The sequence below is a fragment of the Euprymna scolopes genome, chromosome 38 (assembly GCF_053919585.1).
Source record: "Euprymna scolopes isolate OS-2025 chromosome 38, ASM5391958v1, whole genome shotgun sequence".
NCBI lineage: Eukaryota > Metazoa > Mollusca > Cephalopoda > Sepiida > Sepiolidae > Euprymna > Euprymna scolopes.
The window spans coordinates 61,898,048-61,925,617 of record NC_136519.1 but is presented as its reverse complement, the minus strand read 5'-3'; the positions used below and the strand labels follow the sequence as shown (position 1 = coordinate 61,925,617).

The 27,570-nt window shown below is 34.6% G+C and overlaps 1 protein-coding gene and 1 pseudogene across 3 annotated transcripts in view; both read right to left on the bottom strand.

Moving 5' to 3' along the window:
* Positions 1 to 27,570, bottom strand: part of LOC145263170 (uncharacterized) — a 361,981-nt gene that overhangs the window by 31,786 nt on the left and 302,625 nt on the right. The gene's annotated exons all lie outside the window — the stretch shown is intronic.
* On the bottom strand, positions 23,321 to 23,438 carry LOC145263492 (5S ribosomal RNA; annotated as a pseudogene).

Sequence of the window (27,570 nt, the reverse complement as noted above, 5' to 3'; positions counted from 1 at the left end):
GCAGTAAAAGCCCCCCTAACTCCACCTTACACTGGCCCTTATCGCGTGCTTTCACGCACTGATAAAACTTTTATCCTAGACATTAGTGGTAAAAAAGAGACAGTATCGGTAGATAGGGTAAAAAGAGCCTTTCTGGACACATTAACACCTGAGCCACACATTCCTCCAACATACACACAGCATAATCATACACCTGAGGTAAATGTTCCACGTGAGAACAATTATGTGACCACTACACGTAGTGGTCGACGGGTACATTGGCCGAAGAGACTTTGCAAAACAGTGTATTTCTGTTGAAAAAGAACATTTTTTCTTCTCTCCTTTTTAGAACAGAACGTTTTCTGCAAATATTCGAACTATTCACAGAAAAGTAAGAACATTTTTTTTCTGCAAGAAAATAACCTAAAGACACGGACATTACTTATTGTATTTTTCTTTCTGCTATTTGTTATGCTACCTTTCTCTCTGTCGGCTTTCAGCCTAAGCAGGGGGTTATGTAGCAGACACAAATAGACCCCTTTTCTTCTCGCGCATTCGCTTCCTCTGAGTGAGTGATGCGGCATTAAACTGTCCAATCTGAGGACTTGCACACGAATACAAATTAACCCCTAGGGACCAGACAGCTTCCGGTCCCAAAAGAAAACTCTCTCTTACGCTACCAGCCTTCGTCGGTGCTAGACGCCTGTTCTCTTCGCTGCTCCTACTAAAGGTATTGACGACAGCCGCGGGTTGTAACTACCTCGTAAGGCAGTGGAGACCCGACTCTACTTTCTTCCTTCAGTACGCTTTGCAAATAAACCTTTCCCTTGTTAAGTTGAAGAAGTTGTTTGTCATTGTTCATAGAATTGTGTTATTTTATTTTATTAGGGAAATTCCCTAAATAACTATGATAATCTTTGATCACAACCAGGCATGATAACTATGATAATCTTTGATCACCACATGGCATAATAACTATGATGATCTTTGATCATCACATTGTATAAAACTATGATAATCTTTGTAACTCACATGACATAACACCTATAAAAAACTTTTATCATACCCTTGCATAACAACTATGATAATCTTTGATCATGCACATGGCGCAATAACTATGATAATCTTTGATAACCACATGGCATAATAACTATGATAATCTTTGATCCTAACATGGCCTGATAACTATTAAAATCTTTGACCACGACATGGCATAATAACTATGATAATCTTTGTTAGTCACATGGCATAATAACTACGACAAACTCCATTGCATAATAACTATGATAAGCTTTGTTAATAACATGGCAGATTAACTATGATAATCTTTGATGACCACATTGCATAATAACTATGATAATTTTCGATCATCACATGGAATAATAACTATGATAATCTTTGATCATCACATTGTATAAAAACTATGATAACCTTTGTTAATCACATGACATAATAACTATGAAAATCTTTGATCATAATCTTGCATAACAACTATGATAATCTTTGATCATGCACATGGCCTAATAACTATTAAAATCTTTGATCATAACATGGCCTTATAACTATTAAAATCTTTGACCACCACATGGTATAATAACTATGATAATCGTTGACCACAACATGTCATAATAACAATGATAATCTTTGACCATAACATGAAATAACACCTATGATAATTTTTGTTAATCACATGGAATATTAACTATGATAATCTTTGATCATCACATGGCATATTAACTATGATAATCTTTGATCATCACAGGCCACAATAATAATGAGAATGTTTGTTAATCCCATGGAATTATAACTATAATAATCTTTGATAATAACATGGCATAATAACTACGATTATCTTGGTTAATCACATGGCATAATAACTATGATGATCTTTGTTAATCACATGGAATAATAACTACGAAAATCTTTGACCACCACATGAAATAATAACTATGATAATCTGTGGGCACGACATGGCATAATAACTATGATAATCTTTGTTAATTATGATAAACTTTGCCATGTATCGCATAATAACTATGATAATTATTGTTAATGCCATGATAATCATTGATAATCACATTGCATAATAACTATGATTATCTTGCTAATCACATGGCATAACTATTATAATCTTTGATCACAACATGGAAGAATAACTATGATAATCATTGATCATCATATGCCAGAACTATTGTAATCTTTGATAATCACATGGAACAATAACTATGATAATCTGTGGCCCCGACATGGCATAATAACTATTATGAACTTTGGTCATCACATGTTATGATAACTATGATAATCTTTGATCATCACATTGCATAAAAACTATGATAATCTTTGTTAATCACATGGCATACTACCTATGACAATCATTGATAATCACATGATAACTATAATAATGTTTGATCACACCATGGCATAATAACTATGAAAATCTGTGATCACCACAGGGCACAATAACTATGATAATGTTTTTTAATCACATGGCACATTACCTATGATAATCTTAGATCATTACATGGCATAATACTTATGATTATCTTGGGTAATCACATGGCATAACAACTATGATAACCCTTGTTAATCACATGGCATAATAATTATGATAATCTTTGATGCCCACATGGCATAATAACTATGATAATCTCCGATCACAACATGGCATAATAACTATGATACTCTATGTTAATCACATGGAATAATAACTATGATTATCTTTGATCATCACATGGCATAATAACTATGATAATCATTGTTAATCACATGGCATAATAACTGTGTTAATATTTGTTAATCACATGCCATAATAACTATACTAATCTTTGGTAATCACATGGCATAATACCTATGATAAACTTTGATCATCACAGGGCATAATAACTATGATAATCTTTGCTAATAATAAAGCATAATAACTATGATAATCTTTGATCATGACATGAAATAATAACTACAATAATCTTTGTTACTCACATAACTATGATAAGCTTTGATCATCACACGGTATAAACACAATGATTATCTTTGTTAATAACATTTCATAATAACTATGATAATCTTTGATCAAAACATGGTATAATAACTATAATTATCTTTGTTACTCACATGACATAATAACTATGATAGTCTTTGACCATCACATGGTTCAATAACTATGATAATCTTTGTTTATCACATGGGGTAATAACTATGAAAATCTTTGTTAATAAAATGGCATAATAACTATGACAATCTTTGATCATCACATGGCATAATAACTATGATTATCCTTGTTAATCATACGGCATAACTATTATAATCTTTGATCACAACATGGAACAAGAACTATGATAATCTTTGATCATAATATGACAGAACTATTGTAATCTTTGCAAATCACATGGCATAATAACTATGATAATCTTTGAACATAACACAGCATAATAACTATAATAATCTTTGATCATCACATTGCATATTAACTATGATAATCTTTGTTAATCCCATGGCATAAAAACTATGATAATCTTTTATCCTCACGTGGCATGATAACTATGATAATCTTGTATAATCACATGGAATAATTACTACGATAATCTTTGATCATCACATGACATAATAATTATGATTATCTTTGATAATAACATGGCATAATAACTATGATAATCTCCGTTAATAACATGGCATGATTACTATGATAATGTTTGTAAATGATGTGGCATAATAACTATGATAATCTTTGATCATCACATCTCATAATTACTATTATAATATTTGTTAATCACATGGCTTAATAACTATGATAATACTTCATCATCACATGGCATGATAACTATGATAATCTTTGTTAATGGTATGCCATACTAACGATGATAATCTTTGTTAATCACATGGCATAATAACTATGATAATCTTTGATCATCACATGGAACAATAACTATGATAATCCTTGATCATCACATGGCATAATAACTATGATAATATGTGTTAATCACATAACATTATAACTATGATAGTCTTTGATCGTCACATGGCCTAATAACTATGAAAATCTTTGTTAATAACATGGAATTATAACTATGATAATCTTTGATCATCAAATCGCACAATTACTATTATAATCTTTGATCATCCCATCGCACAATAACTATGATAATCTTTGTTAATCACATGGAATAATAACTATGATAAGCTTTTTAAATCACATGGCATATAACTATGATAATCTTTGATCACCACATGGCATAACAACCATGATAATCTTCGATCACCACATGGCATAATAACTATGATAATTTTTGTTAATCAGATGGAAAAATAACTATGGAAATCTTTGATCATAACATGGAATAATAACTATGATAATCTTGCATTATTACATGGCATAAAAACTGCGAAAATCTTTGATTATCACAGGGCATAATAACTATGATACCCTCTGTGGATCACATAGCATAATAATTATGAAAATCTTTGAGCATAACATGGTATGAAACTATGATAATCTTAGATCATCACATGGCATAATAACTATGATAATCTTTGATGACCACATTGCATAATAACTATGATCAGTTTCGATCATCACAGGGTATAATAACTATGATGATCTATGATCATCACATTGTTAAAAAAACTATTATAATCTTTGTTAATAACATGACATAATAACTATGATAATTTTGATCATCACCTTGCATAACAACTATGATAATCATTGATCATGCACATGGCGCAATAACTATGATAATCTTTGATCATCACATGGCATAATACCTATGATAATCTTTGTTAAGAACATGGCGTAATAACTATGATAATGTAACACTAAAGAGAGGCCACATCAGACCTGTAGGGTTGATGTGACGTTTCTTTTGGTTAAAAGTAATTTTTTGTTCCCGGACGATGATCGGGTGTTGAAGGAATAAAAATTATTATTAATTTTTTTTGTCAATAAATTCTGAGCTAAGTCTGTTGTTGAGATGGTGGTGGCAAAAGTGCCTTTGTAGCGAGAGGTTAAATCACAAAATCTTCAAAAGCGAAAAAGAATGCATAAAATATTTTAGCCAAAATACACAGGCGTTTGATCTGAAATGGCCGAAATCATAGTTGTGTAGGAGCCGGAGGGTTGGGGATTTCACACCCGCAATTGGCAAAACTATGAGCCAAGGTTGATCTGTGAGTTTGACAAGTTGAAAAAGTCGGGTTGTTTTTGATCTGAGAGAAACACACGCAGTGACTCGGCATTATGTTTTAGAACAAAGAATAGGAAAAAAATGAATTGTCCGAAATTTCAAAACAATAAAATGACGTATCGAGAATTGTCATTTGGTGAATCAGGTAGAACGAAAATTGAAGTTATGAAATATTTTTGCTCGGATGGGAAAATGTGTTGTCCGATAAGTTCAAAGTGACAAATGCATTCTTGGTCTTTTGACGTAAACAAAATGTCTGATATTATGGAATGGCCGACAACCAGAACTTAATTAAAAGATAAACTAAAATTCCTTTGAATTATCAAAGCGAAAAATGAGATCAATAGATAATTTTAAAACAAATAAAATCGCGTGATTTACTTTAAGTCAAAGGAAAAATAATTTTCCTGGATATGGAAAAATTCCATTAGTAAGCCAGGGAGGAGTTAAATAATACAACGTGTAAGTTGGGCATTAATTAAAGGAGGAGTCAATCCAATTTTGGAAATGGACCAATGAAAAAGGGCCCTGTCGAAGTATAATCAACCAATGAGAAAAGGCCCCGTCGAATTATAATCAAGCAATTTGATTGGTCGATGACGAACATGGGTGTCGTCATCATTCCATAATTGTATTATAAAAGAAATGAAAAATCAGAGATTAAGTCAGAGAGAGAGTCCGGAATCAGAGTCAAAGAGAGCTAAGTCAAGTTGTTCTGTCTCGGCAGAATCACCTCTCCTCTCTCTCCCCCTTGCTTGTTGCCTGATAACTCAACGCTTATAACGTATCGATCACTTAGCGAGAATTACGCAAAGTCCGCGATACCGACCAGGTATTTCAACAACAGAAGCTCAGTTGTAGAACTAACTGCTTGCTTGAATTAATTGTCAACTATATGTATATGCTGTAAATACTTCTTTTATGAATTTCTGAAATATATATTATATTAACCAACCTCCGGAGTTTTGTTGCTGATGTGCGTTGATCCCTATATATGGATATTTCTTTATTTGCCATTTGTGACACCGTATCCGTCAACGAACACCCAGAATAACTAGACGATCCACGGAGAACAGGCCTTGAGGACCGAGCATCCGAGAAGAATCCCCAACGCCTTAACGAAGAACTCACTGGGTGACGCGACGTACTAACGGTTGGCAGACCTCGTTGCCCAGTCGACATATTATAACTGTACCGACCAGGGTGCAGATCATAACTGGGCCGCGATCAGAGGTTCAAGGTCGTGTAAGGTCACGTTGCAAGGTCACAATAATCTTTGATACTCTCATGGCTTAATAATTATGATAATCTTTTTTTCATAAAATGGCATAATAACTATGATAATCTTTGATAAGAACATGGCATAATAAATAATCTTCGACCACCACATTGCATAATAACTATGATAATCATTGACCATCACATGGCACAATAACTATGATAATCTTTGTTAATCACATGGCTTAATAACTATGATAATCTTTGATAATAACGTGGCATAATAAAGAATCTTAGACCACCACATGGCATAATAATTATGATAATCATTGATAATCACATGGCATAATAACTATGATAATCTTTGTTAATCACATGGCATAATAACTATGATAATCTTTGTTAATCACATGGCGGAATTAGTATGATAATCGGTGACCATAACCTGGAAGAATAACTATGATAATCTTTCATAATCATATGGCATAATAACTATTATAATTTTGGTTAATCACTGGCACATACAATTCTGATATTCTTGGTTAATCACATGGCATAATAACTATGACAATCTTTGTTTATCACATGGCATAATAACTAAGACCATCTTTTATCACCACATAGCATAATTACTATTAAAATCTTTGATCACAAGATGGCACAATAACTATGTATGTTAATCAAATAGCACTATAACTATGATAATCTTTGTTTATCACTTGGCATAATAACTACGATAATCTTTGTTAATAACATGGAATAATAACTATGATAATCTTTGATGACCATATGTCACAATAACTATGATAATCTTTGATCATCACATGGCGTAATAACTATGATAACCTTTGTCAATCTCATGGCCTAATAAGTATGATAATCTTTGATCATCCCATGGCATAAAAACTATGATAACGTTTGTAAATCACATGGCATTATAGGTATGATAATCTTTGATCATCACATGGCTTAATAACCATGATGATCTATAATCACCACATGGTATAATGACTATGATAATCTTTGATAATCACATGGCATAATAACTATGATAATCTTTGCAATCACATGCCACAATAACGTTGATAATCACATGGCATAATAACTATGATAATCTTTGTTAATCACATGGCATAATAACTACGACAATCTTTGATCATCACCTGGCATAATAACAATGATAGTCTTTGTTAATTAGATGTCACAATAACTATGACAATCTTTGATCATAACATTGCATAATCAAAAAGATAATCTTTGATAATCTCATGGCATATTAACTATGATAATCTTAGATCATACCATGGAATAATAACTATGATACTCTTTGCAAGCATATTGCACAATTACTAAGATAATCTTTGTAAATCACATGAAATAATAACTACGATTAACTTTCATCATCACATGGATCAATAACTATGATAATGTTTGTTAATCACATAGTATAATAACTATGATAATCTTCGATAATCACATAGCATAATGACTACGATTATCTTTACTAATTACATGGAATAATAGCTAGTATAATCTTTGATCACCACATAGCACAAAAAATATGATAAACTTTGTTAACCACATGAGATTAGTTCTATGATAATCTTTGATCATTACATGCCGTAATAACTATTATAACCTTTGTTAATCACAGAGGCTAACAATTCTGACAATCTTTGTTAATCACATGGCATACTAACTATGATAATCTTTATTAATCACATGGCATAATAAGTAGGACCATCTTTGATCACCACATGGTATAATTACTATGATAATCTTTGACCGCCAAATGGCATAATAACTATGATAATGCGTGTTAATTACATAGCATAATAACTATGATAATCTTTGATCATCACATGGCATAAGTACGATTATCTTTGTTAATCACATGGAATAATAATTATGATAATCTTTGCTAATCCAATGGCACAATAACTATGATAATCTTTGATCGTCACATGGCATAATAACTAAGACAACCTTTTGCATATTAACTATGATAATCTTTGATCATCAACTGGCATAATAACTATGAAAAACTTTGTAAATCACATGGCATTACAACTATGATAATCTTTTACCATCACATGGCATACTAACTATGATGATCTTTGATAATCAAATGGTATTATAACTATGATAATTTTGGATCATAACATTGCATAATAACTATGATACTCTTTGTTAATCAGATGGCATAATAACTATGATAATTTTTGATCATAACATGGCATAATAACTAAGATAATTTTTTTACATCTCAAGGAATAATAACTATGACAATCTTTTTTTAATCACATAGAATAATAACTACAATATTCTTCACATGGAACAATAACTATGATAATGTTTGTTAATCGCATAGTACAGTAACTATTATAATCTTTGATCATCACATGGCATAAATAATAACTATGATAATCTTTGATCATCACATGGCACAATAACTATAATAATCTTTGATCATCACAATGATAATCTTTGTTAATCACATGGCATAATAACTGTCAATCTTTGTTAATCACATGGAATAAATACTATGATAATCTTTGTTAATCACATGGCATTATAACTATGATAATCTTTCATAATCATAAAGCATAGCAACTATTATAATATTTGATCATGACATGGAATAATAACTACGATAATCTTTGTTAATTACATGACATAACAAATATGATAATCTTTGATAATCAAGTGGTATAATAACTATGATTATCTTCGTAAATCACATGGCATAATAACAATGATAATCTTTGATCATCATATGATAATCTGTTAATCACATGGAGTAATAACTATGACAATCTTTGTTAATCAAATGGCATAATAACTATGATTATCTTTGTTAACTACATGGCATAATAACTATGATAATTATTGTTAATCCCATGATGATCATTGATCATCACATTGCATAATAACTATGATTATCTTTGTTAATCACATGGCATAATTACTATGATAATCTTTGATCAAAACATGGAACAATAACTATGATAATCTTTGATCATATGCCAGATCTATTGTAATCTTTGCAAATGACATGCCATAATAACTATGATAATCTTTTATCATCAAACAGCACAATATTTATAATAATCTTTTACCATCACACGGCATATTAACTAGGATAATCTTTGATAATCACATGGCATATTAAGTATGATAATCTTTGTTAATCCCATGGCATAAAAACTATGATAATCTTTGAGAATAACGTGGCATGATAACTATGATAATCTTGTATAATCACATGTCATAGTAACTATGATAATCTTTGATCATCACATGGCATAATAATTATGATTACCTTTGATAATAACATGGCATAAGAACTATGATAATCCTTGTTACTCACATGGCATAATTAATATGACAATCTTTTATCATAACATGGAATAATAACAATGATAATCTTTGTTAATAACATGGCATAATAACTACAATAATAATTGATAATAACATGGCATAATAACTATGACACTCTTTGTTAATTAAATAGCCTATTACCTATGATAATCTTGGGTCCTAACATGACATAATTACTATGAAAGCATTCGTATATCACATAGATTTATAACTATGATAATGTTTGTTAATCATGTGGCATAATAACTATGATAATCTTTGATCATCACATGTCATAAGTACTATGACATAACATGGCAAAATAACTATGACAATGTTTGTTAATCACATAGCATAATAACGATGATAATGTTTGTTAATTACATAGCATAATAACTATGATAATCTTTGATCATCACTACGACATGGAATTATAAATATGATAATCTTCGTTAATCACATTGCAAAATAACTATGATAATCTTTGATCATCACATGGCATAATAACTATGATAAATTTTTGCAATCCCATGGCATAATAAGTATGATAATCTTTGATCATCACATGCAATAATAACTATGATTATCTTTGTTAATCACATGAAATTATAACTATGCTAATCCTTGTTAATCACGTGGCCTAATAACTATTATAATCTTTGATCATCACATGGCACAATACCTATGAAAAATGTTGTAAATCACATGGCATTACAACTATGGAAATCTTTTATCATCACATGGCATAATAACTATGATAATCTTTGATCATAACATTGCATAATAACTAAGATACTCTTTGTTAATCAGATGGCATAATTACTATGATAATTTTTGATCATAACATGGCATAATAACTAAGATAATTCTTGTGCGTCTCATGGCATAATTACTAAGTCAATCTTTGCTAATCACATAGAATAATATCTACGATATTCTTTCATCATCACCTGGAACAATAACTATGATAATGTTTGTTAATCACATAGTACAATAACTATGAGAAACTTTGGTCACCACACGGAATAATATCAATGATAATCTTTGTTAATCACATGGCATTATAAGTATGATAATCTTTAATCATCAAATGGCATAATAACAATGATAATCTTTGTTAATCCCATTTCATAATAACTATGATAATCTTTGATCATCACAGGGCATAATAACTATGATTATCTTTGATAATCACATGGCATAATAACTAATATAATCTTTGATACTCACGTAGCTTAATAACTATGATAATCTATGTGTACCACATGGCATAATAACTATGATAATCTTTAATAATAACATGGCAAAATAAATATGATAATTTTCGCTCACTGACTGGCATTATAACTATGATAATCTTTGTTAATTACATGGCTTAATAACTATGATAATCTTTGATCAACACATGCCATAATAACTATGATAAACTTTGTTAATCACATGGCATAATAATTATGATAATCTTTGTAAAAATCATGGCATAATAACTATGATAATCTTTGATCACCACATGGAATAAAAACTATGATAATCTTTGATCATCACATGGCATTATAACAATGATGATTTTTGATCATCACAGGCATAATTACTATGATTATCTTCGATCATAATATGGCACAATAACTATTATGATCTTTGATCATCACATGGCATAATAACTATGATAATCTTTGATCATCACATAGCATAATAACTATGATAATCTTTGATCATCTCATGGAATAATAACTATGATAATCTTTGATAATCACATGGCATAATAACTATGATAATCTTTGATCCTCACATAGAATAATAACTATTATAATCTTTGTTAATCACACGCCATAATAACTATGATAATCTTTGATAATCAAATGGCATAATAACTATGATAATCTTTGATCATCACATGGCATAATAACTATGATAATCTTTGATCATAACATGGCATAATAACTAAGATGATCTTTGTGCATATCATGGCATAATAACTATGATAGTCTTTGTTAATCACATGGAATAATAACTATGATAATCTTTGTTAATCACATAGAATAATAACTATGATATTCTGCCATCATCACATGGAACAATAACTATTATAATGTTTTTAATCACATAATATAATTACTATGACAATCTTTGATCATCACATGGCACAATAACTATGATAATCTTTGATCACCACACGGCATAATAACTATGATAATCTTTGTTAATCACATGGCATTATAACTATAATAGACTTTGATCATCACATGGCATAATAACTATGATAATCTTTATATTAATCCTATTTCATAATAACTATGATAATCTTTGTTAATCACATGGTATATTACCTATGATTATCTCTGTTAATCACATGGCATAATAACTATGATAATGTTTGATCATCACATGGAATAATAACTATGATAATCCTTGCTAATCACATGGCATAATAACTATGACAATCTTTGATCATCACAGTGCATAATTACTATGATAATCTTTGTTTATCAGATGGTATATTACCTATGATAATCTCTGTTAATCACATGGCATAATAACTATGATAATATTTGATCATCACATGGAATAATAACTATGATAATCTTTGCTAATCACATGGCATAATAACTATGACAATCTTTGATCATCACAGTGCATAATAACTATGATAATCTTTGATCACCAGAGTGCATAATATCTATGATAATCTTTGATCAACACATGGTATAATAACTATGATAATCTTTGGTAATCACATGGCATAACACATATGAACATCTTTGACAATCCCATGGCATAATAACTATTATAACCCTGTTTAATAACATGGCATAAAAACTATGATAATCTTTGTTAATCACATGGCATAAAAACTATGATAATCTTTGTTAATCACATGGCATAATAACTACGATAATCTGTGATCATCACATGGCATAATAACTATGATAATCTATGATGAGATCCCTGGCGACACCAGGTGATCATGCTTTTCAAATAGAGGAAGAGAAGATGGGAGAGGATGAGGTATGTTTAGGGGGGGGCATGCTGACACTTGGTCAAGGAAAGACAGATGTTTATGAGATTTCTGTCCACAATGAAAAGAAAATATAAAATCTGATAATAGGATTCGTGGAACAAGAGATTGTTTTTCTAGTTGGATTTGGTAAAAATGAATTTTCATCACTAATTGAGTAAGACAGGTACAATGACAGGTTCAAAGGGTCTGCTTTGGTGTCTGTGAGATGTTTTCATTTCGGTCCACCTGTTGTATTTAACTACCAAGCCACCAAGCCAGTGATAAGTTAGACAGATAAATAAATAAAATTGAACCTACGGAGAGATATGGTCACGAAAGACGAAGAAGGCAAGAGGAAATAAAAAGAATATAAAATAAGGGGATAGAGAAAGGAGTTTATAAGAGAAGAAAAGAATAAGATTAATAGGGAACGAAGAAAAAGAGAGAAAGGGAAGAGAAAAGAAAGAATAACTCCAGAAAGGTGGAAGGAGAATTACTGATTTTGATAAAAAACCATTGGTTTTTTAGAGTTAGGGTCATGTTTACTAGCTGGCATCGAGGCGTCCACATCGCTCTCACCCCGCCTGAAGGTGGGGGGGACGAAACCCTCATAAGAGCTAAGTTGAAAAGCTCTTGTTCTTAGCTGGGAAATTGATTAGTGGAACTTAAGTATACAACCTGCATCATGAAGCTTGAATCAAAGAACTCGACTAAACAAGTGTAAAACGATTTATGAATAATTATTTTGTTTCGTTAGATAAAAATGTCCCTGAGTTTTTCCTTGTTTCTCGATTTGCCAGCCTGGATGAAGATGCAGTTTATTTCAGGTATGCCCTGACGCCCGATGATGAAGATGGACTGGATCCAGCACAAAGCCAGAGGGACAGCCGAAATCGACAATGTTGCCACACGGACTTAGGGTCATGGACATTTCGCGTGCCCTGAGCAGCAGAGAGATATTTTCCAATGACCAGTGAGAGTCTGGTCACCCTTGAGGGGTCCATCACTAGACAAGTAAGAATGTAGCCCTGCTGGGTTGCATCTATGGTCCTGTGAGCTGGGAGCGACGAACACGGCCAGAAGTACATCACAAGTATGCTCCCGTGAACCAGGATAGCAACGGATGCGGCCTGGCCCTCGGAAAAAGAGAAGTTAGGGTTATAAATCTTTGATCATCACATGGAAGATTAACTATGATAATCTTTGATCATCACATGGCATAATAACTATAACATTCTTGGATCATCACATGGCATAAAAACTATGGCAATCTTTGATCATCACATGGCATAAAAACTATGATAAACTTTGTTAATAACAAGGAATAATAACTATGATAATCTTTAATATGTGATACATGGCATAATAACTATGATACTCTTTGTTAATCAGATGGCATCATAACTATGATATGTTTGATCATAACATGGCATAATAACTATGACAATCTTTATTAATCACAAGAAATCTCATAAACATCTGTCTTTCCTTGACCAAGTGTCAGCATGCCCCCCCCCTAACTATGAAAATCTTTGTAAATCAAATGGAATAATGACTATGACAATCTTTGTTAATCAAATGGCATAATAACTAAGACAATCTTTGATCAGAACATGGCATAATAATTATGATAATCTTTGTATATCACATTTCATAATAACTATGATTATCTTTCATCATCACATGGCATAATAACTATGATAATCTTTGTTAATCACATAGCAGAATAACTATGATAATCTTTGACAATCCCATAGCATAATAACTATGATAATCTTTGTTAATCATATGGCATAATAACTATGATAATCATTGATTATCACATCGCATAATAACTATGATAATCTTTGTACATCACATGCCATAATAACTATGATGATCTTTGTTAATCACATTGAATAACTATGATAATCTTTATTAATCACATTGCATAACAACTATGATAATCTTTGTTAATCACATGGCATAATAACTATGATAATCTTTGAATATCACAGAGCATAATAACTGATAATCTATGATACGCACATGGCATAATAACTAAGATAATCTTTGTTAATCAGATGGCATAATAGCTATGATAATCTTTGAGAACCGCATGGCATAATAACTATGATAATCTTTGATCATCACATGTCATAATAACTATGATAATCTTTGTTAATCACACGACATAACAACTATGAGAATCTTTGATCATCACATGACATAATAACTATGATAATCTTTGTTACCGATATGGCACATTGACTATGATAATCTTTGATCATCACATCGCATAATAACTATTATGATCTTTTTTAATCACATAGCAGAAAAACTGTGATAATCTTTGATCATCACATCGCATAATAACTATTATGATCTTTTTTAATCACATAGCAGAAAAACTATGATAATCTTTGATCATCACATCGCATAATAACTATTATGATCCTTTTTAATCACATAGCAGAAAAACTGTGATAATCTTGATCATCATATCACATAATAACTATTATGATCTTTTTAATCACATATATGAAAAAACTATGATAATCTTTGATCATCACATCGCATAATAACTATTATGATCTTTTTAATCACATAGCAGAAAAACTATGATAATCTTTGATCATCACATCGCATAATAACTATTATGATCTTTTTAATCACATAGCAGAAAAACTATGATAATCTTTGATCATCACATCGCATAATAACTATTATGATCTTTTTAATCACATAGCAGAAAAACTATGATAATCTTTGATCATCACATCGCATAATAACTATTATGATCCTTTTTAATTACATAGCAGAAAAACTATGATAATCTTTGATCATCACATCGCATGATAACTATTATGATCTTTTTAATCACATAGCAGAAAAACTATGATAATCTTTGATCATCACATCGCATGATAACTATTATGATCCTTTTTAATCACATAGCAGAAAAACTATGATAATCTTTGATCATCAAATCGCATAATAACTATTATGATCTTTTTAATCACATAGCAGAAAAACTATGATAATCTTTGATCATCACATCGCATAATAACTATTATGATCTTTTTAATCACATAGCAGAAAAACTATGATAATCTTTGATCATCACATCGCATAATAACTATTATGACCCTTTTTAATCACATAGCAGAAAAACTATGATAATCTTTGATCATCACAGAGCATGATAACTATTATGATCTTTTTAATCCCATAGCAGAAAAACTATGATAATCTTTGATCATCACATCGCATAATAACTATCATGATCTTTTTTAATCACATAGCAGAAAAACTATGATAATCTTTGATCATCATATCGCATAATAACTATGATAATCTTTGTTAATCACATGGCATAATAACTATGATAATCTTTGATCATCACAGAGCATAATAACTTATAATCTTTGATACTCACATGGCATAATAGCTATGATAATCTTTGTTAATCAGATGGCATAATAGCTATGATAATATTCGATCACCACATGCCATTATAACTATGACAATCTTTGTTAATCACATGCCATAATAACTATGATAATCTTTATTAATCACATGGCATAATAACTATGATAATCTTTGATCATCATATGGCATAATAACTATGATAATCTTTGATCACCACATGGCATAATAACTATGATAATCTTTGTTAATCACATGGCATAATAACTATGATAATCTTTGATCACCACATGGCATAATAACTATGATAATCTTTGATCATCACATGGCATAATAACTGTGATAATCTTTGATCACCACATGGCATAATAACTATGATAATCTTTGATCATCACATGGCATAATAACTATAATAATGATTGATCATCACACGACATATAGGCTATGATAATCTTTGATAATCCCATTGCATAATAATTATGATAATCTTTGATCATCACATTACATAATTATGATAATATTTTATTATCAGATTACATAATAACTATGATAATCTTTGATCATCACATTACATAATTATGATAATATTTTATTATCAGATTACATAATAACTATGATAATCTTTGATCATCACATTACATAATAACTATGATAATCTTTGATCATCACATTACATTATAACTATGATAATTTTCATGCTGTGTTGTGCATGGATGTATAATAATGAGGCTTGGAACACGTGTGTCTGGTGGGTAAGAAAGGAACTGAATAATGGTGTCCCGCTTTATTAATAGATTGCTATGTGCATGCGGGAGTGCATACAAAAGTTAGATCAAGAAACCGGGATGAAAAGTCTATATAAAAGTTACTGGAACGAAAGAGCAGTGATATCATTACATCTCTCTTTCTCTGAAAACAAAGATGACTATGGTATGTAAAACAAAACAATGAAAATGGAAAAGCTGATTCAGGGTAGACTGCCTGACAGCTGCAGCGAAGCAGGGGATTATTCTGCCCCATGAGATGCTTGATGGGAGGTTATGAGTGTGTGCTCATCATAAGTTCATTTTTGATGGTGGTTATACCACCCTACCACTACGGGTACATTTTTGAGTGTCATTTGGCATGTTTGGGGCTGCACACACAAGTGGATCCACAGACGTCACACATTTTTGTGAAGCTGTGTTGGGGAGGTCTTGCAACATCACCTTGATGAATACTTATGTGTTGTTGATTTCTTCGCAGCACATGCCCATTGACATTCTCCAGGAGAGGAGCGGTGACCATCTGCTTGGGATACTACAGTCGCTGGGTCCCAGCTTCCAAACACAGGATTCTGTACCCTTACCCGTTGGCCACGGTATAAGGGTGGTAGATCTTCCTTGAGTGCATGTCGGTCAAAATATGTCTTTTGGTTCTGCTGATGTTGTTCGAATGCACTGTATATCTGATCCTGATCATAGTTGTCGTTTCTGATTTTGGTGATCAGTGGAGATTGGATTCATCTACCCATGAGTAGTTGTGCAGGGCTAGGTATGACACTTGAAATTGGGGTGAAGTGCCAATGCAGCAGTGCAATCTAAGGAGTTGTCCCGACTGTTTGGCTTTCTTGAGAATAATCTTGATAGTCCTTATTTGACATTCTATGAAGCCATTCCTTTGTGGTCTCCGAGGTGATGTGGTCTCACATTCTTTGGAAAATTCGCGGTAGAGATGACTTGAAAAGTGTGGTCCGTTATCGCTATCTTTGATGGTATGCCAAACTCTGAGAAGATTTGGCATGTGATGTTCACTATGCTTGGTGAGTGATAAGGTAGGCGTTTGACTATAGGATACTTTGAGTAATAGTCAGCTATGATCAACCATTGACTTCCATGGAGATCAAACAGGTCTGTGCCAACTATGTCCCATGGTTTTGTTGGGATGTCATGTTGCATAAGTGGCTCTTGCATTTGTGAGGACTGATGCTGTTGACAGATACTGCATGACTTCAATGTCCTTGGCAAGGAGTTTTGTTTTCTCCTGTCCTAAATGAGCAGCATAAAGTTGTTCTAATATGTCTTTTTGAAGTGTCTGGGGGATGATAATTTATTGTCCTTTGAGGATAAGACCATCATCAATTGAGAGCTGCTCTCTTAGACCCCAGAACACTTTGATGTCAGTGGGCAGCTGCTTGATTGTCTCTGGCCATCCTGTGATGATGGTTTCTCTCAGCAGAGGATCCGCTTTTGTACACTGTCTCAGCTGTTCGATGCGATCAGTGGAAAAACGAATTGTATCAACCTGGACATCAAGCTTGATAGGGTCTGCATTACAAGGTGGTGGTAGGCGTGATAGCCCGTCAGCCAAGATGTTGTCAGATCCCTTGTTATATGTGAGCCTGAAGTTGTATCCTTGGAGTTTATTAACATTCTTTGCAGACGTGCTGGGGCTGAGGTGAGCGGTTTGTCAATGATTATAATGAGGGGTTTGTGGTCGGTGACAACTTGGAGATGTGTGGAACCTCTGTGTGCCAAGTACGATGGCCAGTAGCTCACATTTGATACATGTGTATCTTTGTTCTGTCTGTGTGAGGCTCTTGCTAGCATATGTGATAGGTGATAGATTGCCATTCTCATTCAGTTGTAGCAGAGCTGCACCGATTCCATGTAAACTCGAATCACAGTGCATGTATATTGGTTTTTTAAGGTCGAAATAGTGAAGCAGGAACGTTTCAGATACTTCACTTTTTATCTTTTTGAAAGCTTCCTGATGGTGTGGTTCCCACTGGAAAACAGAGTCCTTGCGTAATAGGTCACACAACACTGCAGTCTTGGAGCTGAAGTCCTTGGCAAAATAAGATAGATATGTCATCATACCCAAGAATTGTTGTAGTTCCGTCTTGTTATGTGGTTCAGACATCTTCTGTAGGTCACGTACCTTCGCCGAGTCCGGTTTTAATCTGGTGTGTGTGTACAGGTTTCAAAAGAAGGATATTTCTCAGTGTTTGATCTTGCACTTCTCCAAGTTCAAGGTAAGGCCTTCTTCGGTAGCAACCTCTATGAAACGTCTTAGGCTTTTGCCATGTTCCTGCTCTGTCAACCCATAGATGGTGATATTATCAGCACCAGTGCATTTCTCAAGTATTCTGTCCATCTCGAGTCGGCAGATATCCTGACTGACACAAAAACCGAATGGCAGTCATTCAAAACAATACCTTCCAAATGGCGTTTGGAAGGTTGTTAGTGGCTGGCTTTCAGGGTCGAGCTTTATAGACTAGTACCCAGACTTAGCGTCCAACTTTGAGAAGAATTTTGCTCCTGCAAATCGGTGGTTGAGCTCCTCGACAGTCGGAATTTGGTGGTATGGCCGTATGAGAGCTTTGTTTAGTGCTCGTGGGTCAAAGCAAACCCTAATTGTGTTGTCACGTTTGGTGACATAAGTAAGAGAGCTTACCCAGTTTGTGGGTTTGTTGATGAGGCAAATGACTCCTTGCGATTCCATCTTGTCGAGTTCTGATTTGATTTTTCTGCGCATGACTATAGGTGTCCTTCTTGGTGGGTCTATGTGGCATGGTACATTGGGGTTGACAACAAGCTTCTGAGTATTCCAAAATTCACCAATACGGTCGAATCTGTCAGGGTAGAGATGCATTAGGTCAGCTACACAGCTGGGCTGAGATGGCACAGTTCATTGTCACTACCCTAAGCTACTGATGTTGGCATGCCCAATATGGTTGCTCCTGGTACATCAACCATATAGAATTGGGTATCCAGCTATAGAGAGTTTTTATACTTGCATTTAATAGTTGTGGTGCCATAACAGTTTATCCTGGTATTGTTGTAGGCTATTAGTAGACATTGTATTGAAGTGAGTGATCTGGGTGTTGGGTTTCCAGCTTTGTCTATACTGCTAGGGTACATGTTGTAGAATATGCAGATAGGCAATGTATTTGCTTGTGCTCCTGTATCTACCTTTAGGTTGAAGGTATGAGTGCTTGGGTGGTCTTCAGCTTGATGCTTAGATTGACAAATGCCTCATTTCGAGGATCTTTCATGTTTGCTAATTTTCCGCTGTTAGTTGTGATGAAGCTGAAGGTGAGGTTTTCCATTGCTGTATCTATGTCAGTCATGGCTTGATCATTGTGTTTGGTGACACTGTTTATTTTCCTGCTAAACTCCCGTTGTTGGTTATGACTTATGCCAGGGCCTTCCTTGACTCTTGGTTTTGTACTTCCCTGAGATGCAAACTGTAGCCTAGTGGCCTGTTTTGCCGCATGTGTGGCATATGTCATTTTTGGCAGGGTAGTGTTCTTTGCCAAAACGGTGACTGCGTCCGCAATTTTTTCAAGTTTGTCTGTGTTTTCACCATTGGTGTGTACCACGGTTTATTGCGGCTATCTGTGGTGATCCCTGTAACTGGTGGAGCTGGTTGACAAACTGCTGATGCCTCGTGTGAATGGGCTAATCTAACAGCTTCCTTGATTCTGTAGCCCTTCGGTTTGTTCCTTTGCAGTTCAGGTATAGGTGTGCTGGCAATTAGTAACTCGACGAGGTGTTCGTTTAATTAGTCAGTCACTGAAATCTTTGCCAACAGTTGACGTCTGTTGATGAAGATGTCTGTTATTTCATTTGGTTTCTGCTGGTATTTTCTGAGTTCCAGTCTACAAACGCAGTGATTTGTTGCCGGTTCTAGCTGCTCCAAAAATGCAGCGAATATCATTTGTGGATCCTTGTGATCCGACATCGACCAACTGTTATACGGGCGTAAACCTTCTTCACCGGTCGCGAGAAGAATTAGAGGGACTTTATTCTCGTATTTCGTGAAAGAAAGTTGAAATAGTTTGAATGATTTGGCAATATATGTTGAGCCCCAATACAAAACTAGGGACTTGCAATGAAACTGTGTTCATTACGATATGAAAGTGTGAAAAAAGTACAATTTGTGTGGTGTGGGAGGTTAGGAAAAAAGAAAGAAAAAAATCCGTTCAGCGTGCAAGGGAAGAGAAAAAAAAAACGCTATTTTTTCTTTTTTTTTTTTACTCACTGTTTTACCCTTTCTTTTTTTCCTTTTTTTTTTGTCCATGATTATGTGTTGTATGATAATACCGTTTGCCACCATGTCATGCTGTGTTGTGCATGGATGTGTAATAATGAGACTTGGAACACGTGTGTCTGGTTGGTAAGAAAGGAACTGAATAATGGCGTCCCGCTTTATTAATAGATTGCTATGCGAATGCGTGAGTGCATACAAAAGTTAGATCAAGGAACCGGGATGAAAGAGTCTATATAAAAGTTACTGAAACGAAATAGCAGCGATATCATTAATAATCTTTGATCATCACATGACATAATTGCTATGATCATCTTTGATCACATGACATAATCACTATGATAATCTTTGATCATCACATGATATAATAACTATTGTTACATGATAAGGGCTGACCCCTTTTCATGTAAGTAAAAAAAATAGGGAATTAGTTAAATGTAAATATGAAATAGGATAGTCAAGGATTTGAACTTGCGAAATTAGACTTGGAATTGAGAATTCCAATCATAAGTTAAAATAAACACAGAATGTTATTATAAATGGAATGTCCAGTAAATTGTTGATTCTGTTAAAATATTTAATAAATACAAATTTGGCTGGAAACTATTCACATTCTTAGAAAGAATGCAAAATAAAATATGGGTTACAGAATTAGACAAGTAGGTTAAATTCCTTTGTAAAACAACAAAGAGAATGGGAAATTTCCTGGTCGTCAGAAATGGTTTCAAAAACGTGCAAATCGCGCATGTTGATAACACGTGAGTTATGGTCCCGTTGACCAGACATACATGTGATTTCTCAATATTAGGGGGAATCAGATCAGTCAGATCAGAGAAGGAGAGGAGATCAGACCGATTCTCCGTTAGGAGATCAGACCGATTCTCTGGAAGCAAGAGGTTTTTAGAGATAATCATGTAACAACTTTGAATCCCTGAAATACAAAATCATGTCCGACCGGTCGAAGAAATAAACGTATCATCATGTTTTTTATAGCTGCCGTCTTTCTGTGTTCATCATTACAACGAGAAAGGTAACGTGTTTATATTATATGTACAACTGTCAAAACATGTCAAACGCACTCTCGGTCTATCTATCAAGATATTCAAAAATCTCTTCTAGTTGAATTACAGGCTTGGTGCTTTTGTAGTAACATGTACACTGTCTATTATATATATACAGAACTGTCTCTCTCTTTATATATACCTGTTTATGTCTCCAATATGCTTTCTCTTACAAACATCCTAAGACAATATGAACACTCACAATGAATATAATATTTAGCATCTCACAACATGATCACACACATGAACACACTAAGACTCTTCCTAATACGAACAGTCAACACCAAAGAATAATACATATGTCATCTTAATACAACCCACAACAAAGTACTATGATAATCTTTGATCATCACATGGCATAATGGCTATGATCATCTTTGATTATTACATGGAATAATAACTATGATAATCTTTGAGGGCACAGTCATCAGCCACAAAGTTTTACTGCATCATATTCCTATTTTATATCTGAATTCCGAGATGCCTCTTTTCTCCACATCCTTCAAGAACTTGTCTCTCATTTTCTGCTAAATCCCATGACCAAGTCACATCACTTTAACTGAAATACTGTTTTTAACTACCAGTCTCATCCACCAGTAAGTGATGCATGATCAATCTATGATTCTGTAACAAATCACACACTGTGTCTTTTCATAAATCTGATCGTGCTCCTAGCACAGCTATGCCAATTTACTGAGGATGGAAAGACGAGACAGCACCCCTGCAAGTATGGAAGATCTCTTTATAGACAAAAGATTGAAATTTTTAACAATTTCTATCCTAGGCTTACATTTCACTTTACTCTCAACTAGGGTTGCACCAATTAATTAGCAGGTAATCGACCAGTTTCTCATTCTTCAATATGTATTGATTAGGCATGCACTATTCCAGGTCTGTATCTTTTAATCGATGCCTTTTTTCAGTTTTGAGAGACAAAGGATACCGCCTGCAGGGACAGCTGTGCATATAATTGTGTGGCAAGGGTTGCGCAATCCCCCAACCACACCTCTCCTGAATCAGCATTGCTTAAGTCCAGTGGCAAGGAGAAATCCAGGACGACTGGAACCAATGCCAAGATAAGCGGAGACCACATACAGCACCTGGAAGTTCCAAATGGTCACCCATCTAGTACTGGCCAGGCTCATCATTGCTTAACTTTGGTGATCTGATGGGAACCGGTGTGTCAAACGTGATTATGCCGTACATGTATCTTTTGATAGATTTTGTGATATGTGATTTTTAAATTAGTATATGTTTGACATTTGGTACTTTATTTTCACAACCAAAATTGAACATATCAACATTTTTACCGACATAATTAAGTTAAAGCTGGAATTGTTTAAAAATAACAATAGACATAATAATCATTATGCATAGAATTATATTGAATATTTGCTGTCTTTTAATTCAGTTTTATTTGATGATACTTTAAAAATGGTCCATCAGTGCAATTTTGCTATTATAAATGATGCAATGTTCACTTTTCACACCTCAAAAATTAAGGCCGAAATTAAATTAGAAGTAATTGTACTTTTACTTGTCTTCTTATACTAGGAATGATGAAACCATTTTTTGTGACATTTTTACTGGTTATTTTTTGTCAGTTGGTTTCAAAGTTGCCATGTTATAATTTACACATGTTCGTGTTTCTTCACCTCAGCAGGGTAGTGTCCACTGCTGATCATCAGTGGAAAGTAGATGTAGAATCCAATTCTTCATATGTTTTCTATGTCAATCTTTTCAAATTAACATTTGAATCATGGGTTTAAGAAAGTAGACATACACAAGCTTTTCTCATTTAGATAGAAGGAAAATCTTGTTTCGATTGATAACCTGAATTGTTCAACAATGGTAAGAAGGATTCCACTAAAGTCAGAAATACTAGAATTAGATTGGACAGCTTTCAACAGAAATAACTTCACAGCTAAATTTGTAGGTATCATTGATATGGTTGAAGTTCTGTGACTTGCTTCTTTGGTGATTTCTTCAAATGAACTCAAAAACTAGATATATTTTTCAAACAAGTCCTCATTTATAAGGTAGGAATTTTATCAACAGCACACATTACAAGAGCTTTTCATTGCTCTTAATTTATTTTCACCATATAATATGTTGAATTCCATTATGTGATCACATTTTGAATGAATTTGTTTTTCTAAATTAAGCAGATCCTGTATTTCAGTTAATTTACTAATAGAAAGCGATTAAAGTGAGAGATTGTATTTCTGTTGGATGTAATGGTTGTCTTCACAGCCTGAGTTACAATGTATGGTAGTTATTCTAAATCACATTCTCTGACACCAGCGGTCATATTTGTCCTGAATCCCGCAAGACTAAGGAAACTTTATTGTAGATTTTATATTCATCCAGAACATTGTGCAATTCTTCACTTTTTTGCACCTGTGTGTGTACCAGGGAATATAACAACTGTAAGAACAGCTTTACACTGTCCAAAGTCATTTGAAAGCCAATGACCTGTTGAACTACGGCCACTGAGAGTAAGAAGAAGGCCTGTTAACTAAAAAATGCCAGCAGGCAATGTAGGTAAGATTTATCAGACTGTCAGTACTATATCAGGACCATTCGAAAAAAATCAATAAAACATTTTTAAAAAGAAAAAGGAACACAGTTCGATTAATACTGAAACTGAACTTTATTCAATATAAAATATAAATATTATTGGTAATCTGGAAGAAAGAGAAAGCCTGTTTCCTCCGTTTAACTATAGGTGGCGTTACTGTCTGTCTACCCAGTTACAGAAGCACAAAATGTATATAACGGCACCCTAGTGCAGAAATATTTTTAATTTAATTTAGAGAAAAATCACATGGGTTGAATGTTATTTTTTGGAACTTTAGAGTTGCTCGGGAAACGAGCACGGGGAGGATGCATAAGCGCCAGTCTCCTTCCCCACCAAGATGTGAGCACGACGCTCCCGGTGATAAGCATCCAGGTTGACGGGACGCGATGTTTGATGCTTATTGATACAGGATGCTCTAGGACTATTTTACATGCAGACCGGTGTAGATGTCAAAACGATTGGTGGAATGTCCCATGTGTGCTGCGGTGTTGGGGCGGTCTCTGTGTCCACTGACGAAGGTGTGTCTGCCAGAATCGATGTGTTGGTGGTGCGTGGCAAACCACTGGGGTTTGACTTACTTCTAGGGATCGACGCCATAAAAGCTCTGGGCGGTGTCGTTGTCAACCCTACAGGATCAGTGCGGCTGGGCGACAGGAAAAATATTAAATGCGCAGCCATTTCTATTAATGAACCAGATTTCACCGCCACCTTTGATCATCAAAACCGAACGTGGACCGCATCGTGGAAGTGGTCTGAGGACCACCCCCCTGAAAGACTACACAATCGAGTGTCAGAATACCCAGTGCCGGCAGAAATCCGTGAAGAATACACGCAGGAGCTCCACACCTGGATAGATAATGGTTGGCTCGTGCCGTACCCAGAGGATAAATTGGGACCTCCCAAAGGCCTAATTCCCCTGATGGCTGTGATGCAGCAGAACAAAGCCAAAGTGCGCCTGGTAATGGACTACCGGGAGCTAAATCATTACGTAGACATGTTTACGGCCAACGCAGATGTTTGTGCGGCTAAGCTGCGCGAATGGAGACAAAAAGGTGCTAACGTGTCTCTACTGGACCTCAGGAGAGCATACCTACAAGTCCGGGTCCATGAGACACTGTGGCCATACCAGACTGTGGAAATCGATGGGAAAAAATATTGCCTGACCCGTCTGGGGTTTGGTTTGAATGTGGCTCCCCTGATCATGAGAGCAATTGTCAGCAAAGTACTGTCTCAGGAAGAAGTCGTAAGCCATACAGCATCTGCTTACATCGATGACATTTTTGTCAACGAGGACGTGGTGCCCGTGACCCATGTAAGAGAACACCTAGCGCAGTTTGGGTTAGAGTGCAAGAACCCGGAGCGGTTGAAGGACGGTGCACGGGTGCTGGGATTGGCGGTCTGGATGGAACACAGTGAACTACGGTAGAAGCGAGGAAATGCAATTCCAGAAGCTCCCAGCATTGTTACGTGACGAACAATGTTTTCCCTGTGTGGTCGACGTGTCGGGCACTTTCCGGTGTGCGGTTGGCTTCGTGTGGCTGGTGGAATACTCAGAAGGAGAGTAAGTTCGGTAACGAAGGGCTGGGACGATGAAGCAAGGGACGCCGTACTGCATCGTATGATGTTCGAAACCTTGGAATCTGTGCAGCGGAACGATCCGGTCTGGGGAAATTGGTGTGTGGATGGCAAAGAGCTGAATGTATGGGTCGATGCTAGCTCCCTAGCAATTGGTGCAGCCTTGGAGATGCGCGAAACTGTGTTGGAGGATGCATGTTGGCTGCGACCTGAAGGTGACTCGCAACATATCAACTAAGCCGAGCTGGATGCCGTATTGAAAGGTATTAATTTGGCTCTACAGTGGCAGAGCAAAGTGCTACACATAAAGACAGATTCTGTCAGCGTATACCATTGGGTCTCGGACACGCTAACTGGAAAGGCACGAGTGCGCACCAAAGCAGCAAGCGAGATGCTTATTAGGAGGCGGCTAAGCACTCTAAAGGAGCTTGTGAAAGAGTACGGGCTGACAGTGGACGTGACGCTGGTTCCTTCAGCATGAAACATTGCTGACCGATTGACACGAGTACCACAGACATGGTTTGAGGCAATGAAAAAGAAAAACGGGCCTGATCCGGTGATAGGCGCGGTTCACACAGACGAGCTGGATGAAAGTCAAATCATGGCTATTCACAAACGTAGTGGACATCCGGGGGTGCGACACACTACCTACTTTGTCAGGAGAAGTTGCCCAACCACGACAAAAGCAACCGTTAAAACGGTCATACGGAAATGTGAGGAATGTCAGTCCATTGACCCAGCGCCAGGTTGGAGATCGCGCGTGGGTCAAAAGACCGCAAAATCGATGTACCATGAGGTTCGGCAAGGGTGAGGTGACCAAGGTAATCAGCCCTCAATCGATTTTGGTGACGGTGTGCCTCGCCACGTGAAAGATCTGCGACCTCACCATTATGTTGTTACATCAGAGGAAGAGGAAGACAGTACAATATCTTCTGAATGAGCAGAGAGTATGTTTTCAGGGTCAATGGGAAATTTTATGCTCTTTCCAATAAACCGAATATAATATTTTAGACAAACGTTTTTTTTTAATCCCCCCCCATTTTGAAATGTCTATTTAGATTTACATAATTAATTGATGTAACAAAGTTTTACATATCACAAATTGAACATAAAAGGTCAATAAATAAAATATTCAAATTTCAAACAAAAAAAAAAGAATAGCTTTTTGCCAATTTACCTGTA